This window comes from Dromiciops gliroides, chromosome X, assembly GCF_019393635.1.
Source record: "Dromiciops gliroides isolate mDroGli1 chromosome X, mDroGli1.pri, whole genome shotgun sequence".
NCBI classification, from domain to species: Eukaryota; Metazoa; Chordata; class Mammalia; order Microbiotheria; family Microbiotheriidae; genus Dromiciops; species Dromiciops gliroides.
Genome location: NC_057867.1, coordinates 23,290,969 through 23,307,074, shown reverse-complemented (window position 1 = coordinate 23,307,074; position 16,106 = coordinate 23,290,969). Strand labels below are relative to the sequence as shown.

The 16,106-nt window shown below is 42.9% G+C and overlaps 1 protein-coding gene across 4 annotated transcripts in view; it reads left to right on the top strand.

Annotated features, from left to right (window-relative positions):
- The window catches only part of MORC4 (MORC family CW-type zinc finger 4), a 46,523-nt gene that overhangs the window by 14,743 nt on the left and 15,674 nt on the right, over positions 1 to 16,106 (top strand). For 2 of the 4 annotated variants that reach the window (XM_043974876.1, XM_043974875.1), the window contains exons 3-4: positions 3,507 to 3,605; positions 6,614 to 6,741. The gene's annotated coding sequence lies outside the window, so the exon portion shown is untranslated. Of the gene's footprint in view, positions 1 to 3,506; positions 3,606 to 5,965; positions 6,084 to 6,613; positions 6,742 to 16,106 lie in introns of those variants that run through there. The other 2 variants (XM_043974878.1, XM_043974877.1) reach the window with 2 other exon arrangements.

Below are 16,106 nucleotides of genomic sequence, written 5' to 3'. Positions count from 1 at the left end.
ATAGAGATGGATGTAGATGTAGATATATACACATACACACCCTGGGTCATGTAAAAATGTCTTGGTGAAAAGGAGTCGCAAGTGGAAAAAGTTTGAGAAGCCCAGCTCTCTTTCCTCCTCTGTACAATAAAGGGATTTGAGGTCCCTTGAAGCTGCTAAGGCACTTGCCTGGCCCTCAATTCCCTCCTCTTTACAATAAGCTTGGATTCTATTGCCTGAGGTCCCTTCAAGCTGGAGAGCTAGGATTCCTATGACACCTTCACAGTCACTCATGAATAATAATTACTGATTTACAAAACAAGCAATGGACTTAATGGGCCTTCAAGATGGCTGCCCTGCTGTGCCTTTGATGTCTTGTGCAGAGTTCACAGGGTTGGGAGAATCTTCTACAAATGGGGCTTTCTCCAGCTACTTCCATGTGAACTTAGTGTCTCTTGCACAATCCGAGGAAGAGGTTGGCTGGGGTCACTCGGAGACTTTCAGTGATCCCAACCTGCTGCAGCTCTTTCCTGCTTGTGAATTGTTCCATACAACCATCACCAAAGCCTCTTGATGTCACGCGACTCAAAGGGGGACAGAAAGACACATAGTGTGGAGAGGTGGGGTGCAGCCCATTCCTTCCAAGGAGTTTTGGTAGAAAATACCTCCAAAGGGGCAGCTAGGTGGCGCAGTGGATAAAGCACTGGCCCTGGAGTCAGGAGGACCTGAGTTCAAATCAGACCTCAGACACTTGACACTTATTAGCTGTGTGACCCTGGGCAAGTCACTTAACCCCAATTGCCTCACCAAAAAAAAAAAAAAAGAAAAGAAAATACCTCCAAAGCCTTATGTGACATGGGAAGAATAAGGGTGAACCATCACATGCTGCCCTGTAATTGACCTCAGGGAAACCTATGATGTCAGCTGGAGGGAGGACCAAAAGAACACAGAAGCTGGCCCAGGGCACATCTTCACATGATTCCTCAACCTTGGGGAGCGGGGTGGTCATGATGGATGAGCCAGCATAGGAGGCTGAGAGGGAGACCTCATAGATGAATAGTGTCAAGGAAAACAAGACAAGAGCCTGGCTGGGAGAGGCAAGGCCCCCGTGGTGGGAGCAGCAGAGCATCGGGGAGGAGGTCAGGCCTGAAACAAGGCCCCAAGCTCACAGAGGGTAACATGCTGGGGTGCTGGGGTCAGAAGCCAGATCACACGGGTGATCAGGAAGTGGGTGGGGAGGAAAGAGGCCAAGAGGGGCTGTTCTTTGTAGGGGTTTAGCAGTGAAAGGAAAGACAGGCCCAGCTTGCCAGCTCTAAGGGTCAATAGCATAGCATGGGCTGAGTGTACAGTTGAAGACCCCAACCTTAACTTCTGCTGTACTCCTAGGGACCAGAGGGTGAGGAGAAAATGTGGGCACTTGAGAAGGATTAGAGCCACTCATTTGGGGCCGAGAGGCTCGGCACAGTGGGCAGATGGAGGCCTAGACTAGTTGTCACTTGTGGCTAGAAACGGTTTTGGGGGGAGGGGATCCACACCTGTCATTTCCTTCCTGAGAAGCTTCGCCACCTGTAGCTCTCCACCTGCTCTGTAACTTAGTGAGAGCTTAAGTGACTAGTCTAGGGCTACACAGCTGGGAGATGTGTCAGAAGCTGGACTTGAACCCAGGGCTTCCTGACTCCTAGGGTACCTCTTTTGTTGTGGAAAGGAAATCCTTCATTTACAATTTAGGTCCTCTGTCAGGAAAAGGCTTTATGAGGCCTTCTGGGACAGCTAGGAAGCCCAGGGAATAGAGTGTTTGGCCCAGAGTCAGAAAGTCCCAGGCTGAAATCCAGCCTCACACACTTACTAGCTGTGTAACCCTGGGCAAGTCACTTAACTGCTGTCTGCCTCAATTTCTTCATCTGCCAAATGGGCATCATAACAGCACCATACCTCTCAGGGTTGTTGTGAAGATGAAGTGACATAACATGTACAGCGCTTTGCAAACCTTATAAGGACGAAATCATTATTTACAATGTCCATAGTTATAAGCTGAGGCAGAGAAATGTACCATAGAATCATCGATTTAGATCTGGAAGGGATCTTGGAGGCTGAGTTCCATCCCTTCCTTTTCTAGATCTGGAATGAGATTAAGGCCAAGGAGAGTTCAAGTGACTTATCCAGGGTCACACACCTAGGGAGTGTCTGTGGCAAAATCTGAACTCAGATTTTCAGAGGATCATCAGACCACAGATTCCCATTCTAACAGGAGCTCGAAGGAATGTCAGAGGCCATTGAGTCCAAATGAGCAAACTGAGACCCAGAGCAGTTAAGTGAATTGCCCAGACAGTGATTTTGCAAGGTAGGATTGGAATTCAGGTCTTCCTGACTTCAAGGTCCAGCACCGTCCACTGTGCCCTCTAGCTGCCAACAGGGAAGTTGGGGTCTTGACAGGGCAATCAGCCTTCTGAATAAGTGCCATTTTCTACAGGTCCTTATAGTCTAAAGAAAATGCTTGATCATTCTGGACTCTGAATTTCCTGCCACTTGATCACTGGCCTTGTGGGCAGTTTGTTGTGTTCTAGGGGGGAGGATGGAGACTTTCTAATCTCCTGGCTTGTCACTGGCCTTGGGCTTCTTAGACAGGGCAGGCTGTGTCTTTTGGTTGGCCTTGCCCATGATCTATGGGGCTTTGTAAAGGAAGGCAAAAGCCAGGGATTAGATGTGACTTAAACAGAGATGGAGGCCATTCTAAAATGGCATTATTCATGTCAAGGAAGGGAAAATACTGTGCCTTTCTCTCCCCACCCCCACCCCCGCTGTTGACTCAGCCACGTTGCACAGGCGTCTGAACCTCTTCTCATGGCATGCCTTGCCTGGGAGCCTTGCAGACGGTGCTGGGGGAGGGGTGAGTCAAGCACCAGGGCTGGGGGTGAGCTGCTGCTGCCCTGCTGGGTACACCATTTGGGTCAGGGGTTGGGGAGACAGAGACCTGGGCACAGAATAATTCTGCTCAATTTCTAGGCCAGACTGAAGAGCTCTGAAGGCCGCCCTATTGATCATCTGGCCCAGTAACTTGATCCTTGTCAGTCCCTCACAGCAGGCCCTGTGGACGGCCTCTCAACTTCCAGCCCCACCCTGCAACTTGAGCTGGCTTTATTTGAGCCTCTGTCAACGCTGCTCCTTGAATCGCTTCCCCAAATGGCTCTACAAGGCCTGCGAAGCTGCCTGGCTTGCTGGTGCCAGGACTGGGAACTCCTTTAAACTTCCACTCGAAATCACTTTCCAGCGTTACATTGGCTGTTCTGTGTGTGACTGGAGAAGGCCATGGGCCCCGTCTTAGGTCTGCTCAAAATAGCAATGGCAGCTTGGGCATGGCCTCTGTTAAGGCACCAGAGAGGCAGGCATCTGGCCCTGAGCTGGGCCATTGTGGCTGGAGCCTGAAATCCCTCTCTCTGTCCTCTCTCTCTCTCTCTCTCTCTCTCTCTCTCTCTCTCTCTCTCTCTCTCTCTCTCTCTCTCTCTCTCTCTTTGCTTTCTTTCCTTCAGGTTGACTCGAGCCGCCCTTGGCCAGAAGCTCAGTGCTCATTGGAAGGAGAAGGCATCCCAGAAAAATGTTCCCAACTCAGCTGCATCCAGTCCAATAGTGTGAGTCAGATGGGCCGCACCCACAGAGTGGAGCAGGGCAGGGAGGAGGGAGCTGGCAGGAGGGAGTTGGCAGGGAAGGCTCCAAGACCTCCAGCATGCAAGATGACAGGGCGGGACTACATGATCTCCAAGCACTTTTCAACTCTCAGATTAGAATGGTTGCCCAGAATCCTTCTGACTAGCCTTTTTTTGGGTCCATCAATTGCCAGGGATTTACTAAGAGCCTACTATGTGACAGGAATTTTTCTAGGTGTTAAAGATACAGGAAGAAAGCAGCCCTTCGCACTGAGGACCTTGCATTCTGTAGGGGAGGGGGAAACATAGAAATCCACAAGCTTTTGTTACTTACCTACTATGAACCAGGCACTGTGCTACTCCCTGAGGATACAACCATGTAAATGAAATGACAGCCTTCCCTCAAATAGCTTCCATTTTAATGGGGGGAGATGAAGTCAATCAACAAGCATTAAAGTGCTTACTATGTGCTGGGTCCAGGACATACAAAAGGAAAAAGTGAAAAAGTCCCTGCCCTTAGGAGGAAACGTGTGCTCGCATGCATGTGTGTGCATGTAGACACATGTATACATATACTTGTACCAAATCAATACATATATTTTAGGAAAGTCACTTTAGTAGCCAGGGGGAAGATGGCCTGGTATGGGAAGAGAATTTAGATAGCACCCACTATGTGCCAGGTATTGTGCTAAACACTTTACAAATATTATCTCATCTGATCTTCACAACATTTTACGGATGAGGAAACTGAGGCAAGCAGAGGTCAAGTGACTTGCCCAGGGTTAGTGAGTGTCTGAGACCAGATTTGAACTCAGATATTCCTGATCCCAGGCCCAGCAAAGAAAAGAGACTGTGAGTAGCAGATTTGAGGTTACTGATGGATAGAGCTCAATTCCACCCTAGCTTTTAAATCTATATGTAAACTCAATAGGAATTCTATCACGCTGTTTAGGGTTAAATGCCTGGTAAGTGATTAGGGAATTCAGCCAATCAGGGAGGCAGAAGAAAACAGTGGATAACAGATGAAATTCCCAGAAGCCTCAGGGAGGAAACATAGGGAGTGGGCAGGAGCAGACATTCTGATACACACACATACCCCAGGATGTATGATACACCATCATACTCCCTGTAGGAGGACACCTGTATAGGAACTTAACTGAAATTGAGAATGAAAGTCACTTCCAAAAATGTCTCCTTCAATTTTTTGCCTGCAGCATAGTCTTTTTAAGAAGCCATCTCTTAAGACACACACACACACACACACACACACACACACACACACACACACACTCACCCCCTTCATTGTAGAGGTGGGGCACTCTGGCTGCAGAATGCTGCATTCACTGTCAGATACAGCTGGTGTGTCAGCTGCCCTTGGTGAACTGTCTTTGCCCTCTTTTTTAGTCTTTCCTGCAAGGGATGCTGAGCCAGATAGGGGAGAGGAGAAAGCAATATTTGAAAATGAAGGCGATTTTAAAACAAAAGATATTGGTAACATTTTAAAAAAGAAAAGATACATTTCTTTCACAAAGGATTCCTGTATCTTCACAGAACCATTTTTCCTCCCTGAGGACACAAGCCCTCAGAACAGACATCACATTGCTCTCTGTGTTTGCCCGCCTGCCAGCCTGTGGCTCTAAACCAATCCAAAGTCTCCAGAAGCCTGCTCTTCAGAACCCTATTGTCTGCCATCTGGCTCCCTTAGACCTAGTCGACCTCACCCACTACTTTTTTTTTTTTTTGAGTGAGGCAATTGGGGTTAAGTGACTTGCCTAGGGTCACACAACTAGTAAGTGTTAAGTGTCCAAGGCCGGATTTGAACTCAGCCTTTTTTGCCTCATTTCAGATTTATAAGAGCCCTGTAGAGACACCCCAGGGAAAAAAAATGCAAACAGAACCCGGCCTACGACTAGGACTTTATTGTGGTGTCCTTGGGCAAGTCGTGTTTCCTGTTCGAGCCTTGCCTCAGTTTCCTTCTGTTTAAAATCTGAGGTCCCCCCTTACGTCTCTAAATCCAGAATCTTCTATGTAACCTAGGGCAACTCACTTCCCCACCTTGAGTCTTTTTCCTCTTGTGTACAGTGAAGGATTTGGACCAGAGAGCTTCTGAGGTTCCCCTTTCTGCCTCTCAATCTAGGACCCCCCCCCCAATCTTAGGACAAAACTGGAGGTGTAGATGGTATTTCTTTAAGAGAAAATGGCTTGGCTTAAAGCCTGAGTTTGTGAGTGTATGTGTATGTGTGTATGTGTGTGGTGGGAGGAGAGAGTGGGGAGGGGGGAATCCTGCTCTGGTGACTCCTGTAAATGTATTTTTAGCCTGGCCAAGTGTCAGGCAAATTGACACCATGAGCCCCGCCGGGCCTTGTAGAGCTTGTCATTGCAGGGGTGGGGCACAGGAAACTTGGGTCGAATTTGTTCCTTCCTTGTGCTTTTGGGAAATTCAGTGTGGCCTGTTTGCTTTAGGTAAGGTGTTCTTGTTTCACTGACTCAAGAGCAGGGTTGTTATCTCGTGGAGTCCATAATCCTCACCGTCTTTTTTTTTACTGAATTGGCAGGGGGAGCTCTTGGGTGGGAGCTTGTAACCTCCTTGGGAGGAAGCTGTCTTCAGGGATCCTGAGTCCTATCAGAGTTGTTCACGATATATCTCTCTATCTAGAATTTGTATTGATATATAGAATATATATATATATATATATATATAATCATAACATATACATACATTGGTGAATATATGTATATAGAATATACTATATATGTGTATATATAATAGGTATTGCTAGATCACATATAGAAATATGTGTAAATATATTCCTATAAGTAAGTGTGTCTACATGTATATACATACGTACACGTGCACACACACAGAGCAATCAAGCTGACGGCAACAGGATGTTTTCCATACAGAGGCAAAGTCCTTGTACATGATTGATGATGCAGAAGTAAGTTAAGGCGCGCGGCCGGTATGTAACTCACTCTCCTGCTCCTTCATGCAGTGGGGCTCCTGACTGGATCCAGGGACAGTGGGAGGAGTGTCTCAATGGATGCAGCTTCCTGACAAGGTTGATCTGTCTCTGTTACCTGAGAAGGGTTTCTCTTGCCTTAATCCCCATCCAAGGTACAGGTAAGAACTATTCTGCCCTCCGACTCCCCACCCAGCAGTGCGCTCTCTGTGTTTGCCCGCCTGCCAGCCTGTGGCTCTAAACCAATCCAAAGTCTCCAGAAGCCTGCTCTTCAGAACCCTATTGTCTGCCATCTGGCTCCCTTAGACCTAGTCGACCTTCTCACCCACTACTTTTTTTTTTTTTTGAGTGAGGCAATTGGGGTTAAGTGACTTGCCCAGGGTCACACAACTAGTAAGTGTTAAGTGTCCGAGGACGGATTTGAACTCAGGTCCTCCTGACTTCAGGGCCGGTGCTCTATCCACTGCACCACCTAGCTGCCCCCACACCCACTACTCTTTAAAAAAACCCCTACTTTTCCCAATGCCTTTTGTCTCTCTGGTATAGTTTACTTTCCACACATTCCTCCAGACCAAAACCTCCCTTGTGACGAAAAAAAAAATTAAGCCAACACTTATCTGAGAATGGATTGTAGGATCCAAGGTCTAGCTCTGAAAGATACCTCAGAGGCCAAACCCCTGTCCTTTTACAGAGGAGGAAACTGAGGCCCTGATAGGGGAAATGAATTGCCTAGGGTCACACTTCTCATCAGTGTGAGGTATGGTTTGAACCTAGGGCTTTCTGACTCCAAGTCAGACAACAGGCTGCCTCACTCCATTCTGTTCTAGTAGAGCTAAAAGAATAGGTGACTTCCTCAGGTTGAATCTTAACCTGGCAAAGTGTACTGTATTCTGTCCTAGTGATAATAGCATTATCACTGGCATTTCCTCATCTCTCTTGCCATAATTCTCTATCAGTTCATACAAATCTCCCCATGTTCCTCTGAATCCCTCATCTTTATAATTTCCCATAAGGTATAGTAATATTCTTCTTCTTCTTTTTTTTTTTTAGTGAGGCAATTGGGGTTAAGTGACTTGCCCAGGGTCACACAGCTAGTAAGTGTTTAAGTGTCTAAGGCCGGATTTGAACTCAGGTACTCCTGACTCCAGGGCCGGTGCTCTATCCACTGCACCATCTAGCTGCCCCTGGTATAGTAATATTCTGTGACATTCATGTACCACAATTGGTTAACTGTTCTCGAATCTGTTTCTAGTTCTTTGCCACCACAGAAAGAGCTATTATAAACATGTTGGGTTATGTGGTGCCTTTGTTTTGCTACCTGATCTCCACAAGGTATTTGCCCAGCAGTCCACCAGCTGGCTCAGAGGGCTTGGCCATTTTACTCACCTTCATATAATTATTCCAGATTTGTTTTCTGTGATGTTTGTACCACTTCCCAGCTCCACCAACAGTACCTGGGTATGCCTGTCTTCCCACAGTGCCTCCAACATCGATCCTTCCCACCCTTTCTCATTAAGTGTGAGGTGAAACCTCTGCTTTAGTGTGTATTTATTCATCACCATTAGGGATTTGGAGCATGTTTTCCTGAGATTATTTACAGTTTACAATTCTTTTGAAAACTGTTCATATTCTTTGACAATTTATCTATTGGAGAATGGATCTCACTATTATATATTTGTGTTAATTCCCTCTATATTTGGGGGATCAGACTTTTATCAGCACTATTTGATGCAAATAGTTTTCATACTCAATTATTTTCCTTTTAATCCTATATCCATTGATTTTTATTATACAATTTTACTCTATGTAGTCAGATTGTCTCTAGTTTAGTTAAGAGTTCTCTGTCATGGATAGAGCACCGGCCCTGGAGTCAGGAGTACCTGAGTTCAAATCTGACCTCAGACACTTAACACTTACTAGCTGTGTGACCCTGGGCAAGTCACTTAACCCCAATTGCCTCACTAAAAAAAAAAAATTCTCTGTCAGCTATAATTGTAAAATGTACCACCTGATCTCATTTGTTCCTAATAAAGATCCTCATGCTCTGACCAGGGAAGTCATCTAATTTCCCGTACATGTGACAGGATCATTTCTACTTTCCTCACTTTACCTGGAATGCATTCTGCTTTCTTCTACCTAACCAAATCCTACCCACTGTCCAAGGCCCAGCTCAAGTCTCACCTCCCCTGGGAAGGCTTCTCTGATGATTCTAGCTGAGATTTATCTCTTTTTAGACTTTCTGAAATACTTATTTCCTGTATCACATATTTTGGAACTCGATCATATACTATCTTGAATTGGTTTACATATCTACAACTCTAAAAGAGATTATAAGCACTTTTGTTGTTCAGTCATTCAATCTCATCCAACTCTTTGTGACCCCATGGACCATAGCACCTCCACTAGAATTCTGTCCATGGGGTTTTCTTTGCAAAGATCCTGGCGTGATTTGCCATTTCCTCCTCTGGCGGATCACCTCTTATCAGAACGTTCCACTTTGACCTGCCCATCTTGGATAACCCTGCATCATGGCCTAGCTCTTAGTTTCATTGAGCTATGCAAGCCTTTCCACCGTGACAAGGAAGTAATCTAGGAAGGGGTAAGCACCTTTACAACATAGCTAACACTTCTTATGGTCCTCACCATGATAGGCACCCCCAAATATTTGTTGAATGGAAATGATCCTAGTCGCCTGCTGTCTGTAACACTATGAAGCTTTATTGCAGAGCCTCAAAATAAGAGTGAAGGGGTGGGGGGGTTGTTGCTTTGTTTTTGTGGAGGGGAAGGTACTAGAATATTGGAAGTATTCTAGAGAAAGAATAATCTCAGTGGCAAAAGAGAAAACAAACGAATCATGTTCAGTTTTAGTTCAGGAGAAGCAGAGCCAAGCTAGAGATCATCCAGAGGAGGGTGACCAGGATGGTGAGATGTCAAGATGCCTTGCAAGGGTTGTTTGGAGGAGCTGGAGAAGAGATGATTCTTGATGGAGCCTCAGAGGACATTGTATCAGTCCTCGAATATTTGAAGAATTTCATGTGGAAAAGGGAATACGTTGTTCTGACTAAGAGAACAGAACTAGGAACAGTGGGTAGAAATTGTAGAGAAGCAGGTTTTATGTAAGAGAAACCTGCCTAATGGTTAGAACCTAGATTACCGCTCATCAGGGAAGGCTTAGAAGGGATTTCTGTTTTGGTCTGGGCTGAACTGGATGACTTTGGAGTGAGAGCACTTAGAGCCCTTGAAATTCTGGGCTTTGATACTGTACAAACTTTCCCCAGATTATCTGAATGATTTTCTTCTGGATTGTTTTTCCCTCTGCAGTCATTTACTATACCCCTCCCCACATCATGGAACCCTTCCTTGTAGCAAAAAAGTATCATTAAGTGAACCAAACCAATACAGTGACCATGTCTGACAGCATGTGCCTCATCATGTGCCTGTCGTCCACTACCTCACTGTTTGGAGGAGAGGGGTACCATTAGTCCTGAAATCAAGACTGGGAAGTGCATTGATCTGGGGTCTACTGTTTTTTAGTGTGGGGTTTTGTTTTTTTTGCGGGGCAGTTGGGGTTAAGTGACTTGCCCAGGGTCACACAGCTAGTAAGTGTCTGAGGCCGGATTTGAACTCAGGTACTCCTGAATCCAGGGCCGGTGCTCTATCCACTGCACCATCTAGCTGCCCCATAGTGTGGTTTTCTTTGACATTATTGTGATCATTTTGTATGTTGTTCTCTTGGTTCTGCTTACATCACTTCTCATTAGTTCAGACAAATCTTCCCAAGTTTCTCTGAATTAACTTCCCTTTTTTTTGGTGGTGGGGGGTGGTGGTAGACCAGACCTGTATTTTTAGAAATTCAGTATACTGATACAGATTAGCAATTCTTCTGCTACTTGGAGACTTGGAGAGTTGCCTAGGGCCTGGAGAGGTTATGGCAGGGTATCACATTGCCAGTAGGTGCCAGAGGCAGAACTCAAACCCAGGTCTTCCTGATTCTTAGATATCCTCTCTGTCTATACACTATGATGCCCTCCACTTCATCACTTCTTATGATGCAGTAATATTTCATTACATTCCCATACCACAATTTGATTAGCTTTTCTGCCAGATGATGACTAACTCCCTTCAACTAGCAAAACACACACACATGCCTAGAAAGGAAGAGCATTTCAATGAATATATTTTTAGGAATATATAAAACGTAACATATATTTATTTCTAATATGAATGCCACTTCTTATTAGATTTTTAATTTTCAAATTTTGAACTTAAATACAAAATGAGAAAAGAAAAAACAGTTGTCATGTATACAGCAGAACATAGGAGAGGATACAATATAAAACAATAAATTTCAATTTCAAGAAGACCTATATAATGAATACTACACATTGTTTTCAAATCTGCCCAATTTTTCTGTTCTTCCTTATTGGTTCTTTTGTTCTCTGCTGTGTACTTTTTACTTTGTTATTTCTGCCCCCAAAGAAGGCTGCAATTAAGTATGGAGATATACACACACACACATACACACACATAGATAGATAGATACATATATACTGTAAAATTGCTATCTGTAAAGTGGCTAAAATTCTAGCTAAACTGTCTAAAAATCTAATGACTGGTCGCCATAAATTATAAGCTTTACCAAGAGTTTAGACTGTTAAGTATTTATTAAGGAGCATAAGAATTTGGTGAGGAGAGAGAAAGAGGCCAAGATGCCTTCATCTATCTATCTAAGAGAGCCAGCATCTCTGCTCCACTCCACACGAGGTCCCGGCGAAAGAGAGAGCCCCTTGCTCCTTCTTCTTCCCAGAAACCTCTCATGAAACAGGAAAAAGGGCCATCCACACACACACAGCTCCAAGCTAATTGGCTGATAGCTTTGATTGACAGTACCCATGAGCAAATGTCACTTCCTGACGTCAAGGCCACATGGCTATGTCTTCAGGCCAGAGCTCACAAAATGTTCCTCCCAGCAGGGGGAGTTATTCCAATTCTCACAGTCCCACCTGTGCTTTAGGTGAAGAAACATGGTTTCCTCACATGAAGCAATAACATTACAGATGCTTATTTTATTTTATTTTTTGTTTTCGTTTTGTTTTGTTTTTTGGTGAGGCAGTTGGGGTTAAGTGACTTGCCATGGGTCACACAGCTAATAAGTGTTAAGTGTCTGAGATCAGATTTGAACTCAGGTCCTCCTGACTCCAGGGCCGATGCTCTATCCACTGTGCCACCTAGCTGCCCCCATTACAGATGCTTATGACTAACTAAGTAAAGGGAATGAAAAGAAAGAAAAAGAAATTGAGCGACACATTGACAAAGGCTAAAGGGGGCACTCCTCTATTAGCAGGTAGAAATCACAAACAGAAAAAAAAAACTAAAGGGGGCACTCCCCTTTAGTAAGTGGACATTATAAACAGTGTATACAATGTGGAAAAGGAAAACAGGAAAATGTCCATTTAAGTCTTTGGAAATCTTTTCTGAGATGATTCTTGGAATATCCTCTGGGTGTAGTTGTGGGATGGAAGTCTTTTCAAGTGTTGATGTGTGGGTGCTGGTAATCAGCCAGGAAAATTTCCTACAAAATTGAGCTTAACACAACTTTAAATAGCTTTGCTAATAATCAAATCAAACAATGAGAGTTCTCAAAAACATGTCTAAGGAAATTCAGAATCTTAGTTGTTACACATAAAACATATAATAAAAACAAAAATTGAAACATTCTCTAAAACTTAATATTACTACACTCCTCTAAAACTTAATATTACTACAATATATAGATATCTATACACATACACATACATGTAAAACAGTACTGTGCTTATTTCCTTATTTCTGTGTCTCTGAAGCTGGAGAGCTTTTTCCTTCACAAGTCCAAGTCTTTCCATGTCTTTCCAAGTCAACCAGCTCATCAACTCCTACACCACAGCAATATTCCAACCCAATCACATCCTGAGAGATTGTCCATGAAAGGTTTTTTTTCCCAATTTTCTGTATTCCTTCTCATCTTGGCTATGTAGATTTTATTTATACAAGAACAATTTAATTTAAAATAACTAAAGTTATCCATTTTGCACTTTAACAGTGCTCTCACCTTATAACATAGGTTAAGGTCTGATACTGCTGAAACTATTTCCTTTACATCTTTTTTCCTGGTTTATTTGAAGCTTCTGACCTTTTGTTCTTCCAAATGAACTTTGTTATTATTTTTTTCTAATTCGGTAAAATAATTTTAATTTGATTGGGATGACATTGAGTCTATAGATTAGTTAGGTAAAATTGTCATTTTAAAAATTATATTGGCTTTACCTACCCATGAACAATAAATATTACTTCAGATCTGAGTTTATTTGTATAAAAAGTATTTCATGTTTATCTTCCAATAGTTCCTATGTCTGTTTTGGCAGGTATACGCTCAGGTATTTTATGGTCTAAAACAGTATTGAATACTGTTGCTCACACATAATGAGGTTTCTCTATTTTTCTCTTTTGATTAAATCTATTTTAATTTTAACTTTGTCTGATAAAATATTTTGTTATATAATAGGACCTTGCATTTCTGTCATTGTTCTACTTGGGGTATATGACCAGTAGCAGAATTGCTGGTTCCCAGACTTTGTAGAGTTTAGTGATTTTTCTCTAAGTTCCAGTACCATCAACACTGTTCCCCCTATGACCAATGTCGAGTATTTCCATTTGTCAGTGTTAGCCACAGTGCTGGGTATGAGGTAGAACTTCAAAGCTGTTGTCATTTCCATTTTTCTTATTAGTGATTGGAGCATTTTAAAAAAATGTGATGTATTCATCATTCACATTTTTTTCTGACACCGTTTGTATCTTTTGACCACTTCTATTGGTCTCTCTTTTGTGTGTGTGTGTGTGGGGGGCAATGAGGGTTAAGTGACTTGCCCAGGGTCACACAGCTAGTAAGTGTCAAGTGTCTGAGGTCGGATTTGAACTCAGGTCCTCCTGAATCCAGGGCCAGTGCTTTATCCACTGTACCAACCTAGCTGCCCGACCACTTCTATTGGGAAATGGTCTATTGATGTATGGTCTGGAGAGTCCTTTTAGGAAGATAGGGACTGAACCTGTGAGTTCATCAAAATAGAGAACTTCCAAATGAGGAAACTCCCCTACCTTGAACTCAGGTCATCCTGGCTCCAGGGTTGGCTCCCTCTCCAGTATCCCATGATGCCTCTCAGTTTAAACTTTTATCTACAATCATTTGATATAAAGATAAGTTTCCCTTATTCTAGCTCCTACATGCAAAAGCTTTTATGTAGTCAGAATTTTCTCCTTTGCCTCATTCATTTGGTGAAGAATCCACTCCCTTAAAAAACAGAAACAAAAACAAAACAAAAACCCAAACCCTTTCATATGGCCTTATGCAGAAGGGAGTAAGCAAGCAGTACCTGAAAACCTAGCTCCAATAATGTAAATGGAAAATGAAAAAATACAAACTAAATGTTTTTGTAATGATCAAGCCTGGCCTGGGAGAAAACTTGAGAAAACATATTCCTCTCTTCACTGCTGGTGTGTGTTTGTGTGTGTGTGTGTGTGTGTGTGTGTGTGTGTGTGTGTGCATGCACTAGTTTTTTTTAACTATTTTCTTTTTTTGGTTTAATTTTTGTTACAAGGAAGGTTGTGAAGGGCAGGGATAGATTCAGGAAAAAATGTGACATAGAAACAAAAGCCATAAATAAAAATAAGATAAACATTTTTTTAAATCCCTCTGACCAAAATTGTGAATGGGTAGTCCATTCATTTTCCTCTAATTTTTTAAAATAATGTGATCTTTCATATTTAGGTTGTACACTTTTTATGGCATAAGATGGTGATCTAAACTTAATTTCTGCCAAACCACTTTACAGTTTGCCCAGCTGTTCTCAATGAATCCTTCCCCTACTGGTTTATGTTCTTAGGTTTAATGAACACTAGGTTATTGTGCTCTGTTGCTTTTGGGTCTTACTTATCCAGTCTGTTCCAATCTGCTTTTTGCCAGCATCAAATAGTTTGGATGATTACTCCTTTATAATATATTAGACTTCCATTATTCCTGCTTTTTCTTCATTATTTTTCTGTGATTTTTGACCATTTCCCATAAATTAATTTTGCTGTTATTTTGTGTAGTTCTGCAAAACTAGTCAGCTATTTGGCATTGCATTCATTTTATATATTAATTTCAGTGGTAATATTTTTTTATTATATTGGCGTGACCTAACCAAGAACAATGAATGCTCTCTATTTGAGTCTTCCTTTATTTTTGGAGAGCGCTCTGTAATTGTGTTTCCATGAAGCCCAAACATGTCTTGGGAGGTTAAGTCCCAGATATTTTCTGGATTTTGAAGTAATTTTAAATGGAATTTCTCTCTATCCCCCTCCTACTTGGTTTTGTTAGTAACACAGGGTCTCCCAAAGTTCTTGGTGCAGTTTTAAGCTTTAATAATTCAAATAGCTTAAAACTAAATTTAAGCTTTAATAGCTTTACTAGCTTAAAGCTGAACTAAGACTTTAGGGACAGGTTGTATGTGGAAAGGGTGATGCTTTTTGTGAGTTTATTTTCATCTTATTTTACTGAAATTAGTCACTCTCCCCCCTTTTCATTGCTTCTCTAAATATACCAACATATTGTCTATAAATCAAGATGGTTTTGTCTCATCTTATCCAATGTTTCTTTCCCAAGAGTCATTCTTCAGGCCGAGCTGTCATTCAGTATGTGGGCCAGGAAGAAATGCCTTCCAGTTGCATGTTGTTCCAATGTGAAATGAAGTTACTAAACTCAAAAAACAGGAAACTGCCTCGAGGGAGGTTCGTAAAGGTTGGCAAGGGTGAGAGGCTACAGGGTTCCTGGTTTCTTTTGTTTTTCTTTATAGAATCTTCTTTTATCATTGAACAATTCAGTTCCAAAATGGAATTATTTTTCCCTCTTCACATTTTCCTGGAGAACTTTACCAAGGTGTCTCTTCTGGTCTCTGGCTACCCCCCGCCTCCCATACACACACCCATTCCCGACCACCTCCATCGCTCAATTTGATATCATACTTTTCTGTGGCCATATTGCACCCCACCCCCAACAGGGGAGTGCAAGCACCCTCTCAGGGGGCAGGCACTACATAGTTTTTCATCTTAGTGTCCCCAGCACCTAACATAGTGCCTCGCACCTAGTGGGCACTTCATTATTATTTGTTGACTTGATCTCATTTTCTCCCCTTTTCTAATGTTCCATGGTAAACTAGCTTTGTTTTGAAATATCTCCATCTTCTTCCCTTTTGTCCTTTACTCACCCACAAATATCTACCTGTCTCCTTGGGAATTACTACTGTTGATAAAGATCCCGGTCCATTCTTTCCAGAGGAGGATCTTAGGTTCCTAGATCTCAAGATGAAAGGGACCTGGGGCAGCTAGGTGGCGCAGTGGATAGAGCACTGGCCCTGGAGTCAGGAGTACCTGAGTTCAAATCCGGCCTCAGACACTTAACACTTACTAGCTGTGTGACCCTGGGCAAGTCACTTAACCCCAATTGCCTCACTAA